Source organism: Alosa pseudoharengus, unplaced genomic scaffold, assembly GCF_046254945.1.
Source record: "Alosa pseudoharengus isolate Yale_2024_CS ecotype anadromous, Long Island Sound unplaced genomic scaffold, YU_APseudo_1.1 YU_APseudo_1.1_scf_6, whole genome shotgun sequence".
In the NCBI taxonomy this organism is placed as follows: Eukaryota; Metazoa; Chordata; class Actinopteri; order Clupeiformes; family Clupeidae; genus Alosa; species Alosa pseudoharengus.
In genome coordinates this window covers 7,949,845-7,951,185 of record NW_027468848.1, presented here as the reverse complement: position 1 = coordinate 7,951,185, position 1,341 = coordinate 7,949,845, and the positions used below count along the sequence as shown (strand labels likewise).

The window sequence follows — 1,341 nt, the reverse complement described above, 5'->3', positions numbered from 1 at the left end:
TGTGGAAACATGAACTTGGTGCTGGCTCGGCCAGGCCATGCAGGGACGGCTTAATTAAAATAAAGCCGACTGGTTCATTAAGCATGTAATTTAATTATGCTCTTGAAAATACTTCAATTTTATAGTGCCTAGTTACAGACTCTTATGTAACTTGCCTACATGGAATCAAAAGAATACCGAGGCGACAAGCCGCCTAAAATAAGGCGATAAGGTCCAGCCAGCAGTTTTGTGTTGCTCATAAACACTGACCACATTCCGAAAAAAGCAATGGACTTAAACAACAAACACAAGAATATCAATTAGCCTACGCATTCCCCGTGTTTAATGTGCTATAGGCTACTACATGGTGCAAAGGCTTATTCATGGTCATGGAATAGAGACCGGCGTTGTATCCTGCAGACTTCTGATTCACACGTGTGTCTACAGGTGCTGTAGGGCCAAGGCTACAAAGCGCCTCTTGGGACCCACACCTGTCACATTGTCTATTTTAGACATGGGCTATCTACCATGACAGACTGCAATAGTGACTGATGTAAACTCAAAATGATATACTGCAGTAGTGAGGTGTCAGCTCAAAAGTGAATGGCATATACAAAGAAACAACTTTTAACAACGTAATGAAAACAAAGGAGCTTTCATAGACAACATACGACCTGCTATGTAGCCTACCAAAGGACATTATGTAGCCTACTGTCATAAACCGGGGACCACTGTTAAAATGTCTTATAATCGTCCCCGCTTTTGTCATCCTAAAGTAAATCCACTGAACTTTAAAATAAACGTAAACATGAAACGGTGACGCTAATTAAAAACAGACAGCTATGCGTAGGCTAAAAATACGACAAGATGCTGAGAAATTGACTTACCAACGATCTGGTGCTGAAAATGTCTTCAGTTGTAGCAGGCACGCAATATTGAATGCTTGGCGCCAGCAAAACTTCCGCTCGATACACTTCCTGTAATTTATAGTAAAGTTAACTTAATAACCTAACACACGTGTTGTCATTCCCCAAGTTGAGTTAACCGAATAAAAGCAGTGATGGCGATGCAGTTGCTCTACTATCTTTGGCAGCACATTTGCCTGGGCAGAAAGTGCGGCTCTCCAGGTTATTATACACTTTTGAAGAACAAGGGAGGGGCGTGAGTCACAGTCACGTGTTCATGAAGTCCCGTTTTCCACGGCTCTAGCAGAAATACTTAATGTTTAGCTCATTTACAAGCTGTTGAAAATTACTTATTGCGGAACTCAATCTGGTTCGTATCACAGTGTTTTTCCCCCCCCTGTGTGTCTCTTTTTCTGCGTGTCTCTTCCTCTGGGCTATAAATAGCTTTACTGTCCAT

At 41.9% G+C, this 1,341-nt stretch overlaps 1 protein-coding gene across 1 annotated transcript in view; it reads right to left on the bottom strand.

The window, feature by feature from the left end:
* The window catches only part of slc20a1a (solute carrier family 20 member 1a), a 20,908-nt gene extending 19,805 nt beyond the window's left edge, over window positions 1-1,103 (bottom strand). Inside the window, exon 1 of the mRNA XM_076270025.1 lies at window positions 867-1,103. The gene's annotated coding sequence lies outside the window, so the exon portion shown is untranslated. The remainder of the gene's footprint in view (window positions 1-866) is intronic.
* Between the last annotated feature and the right edge of the window lie 238 nt (window positions 1,104-1,341).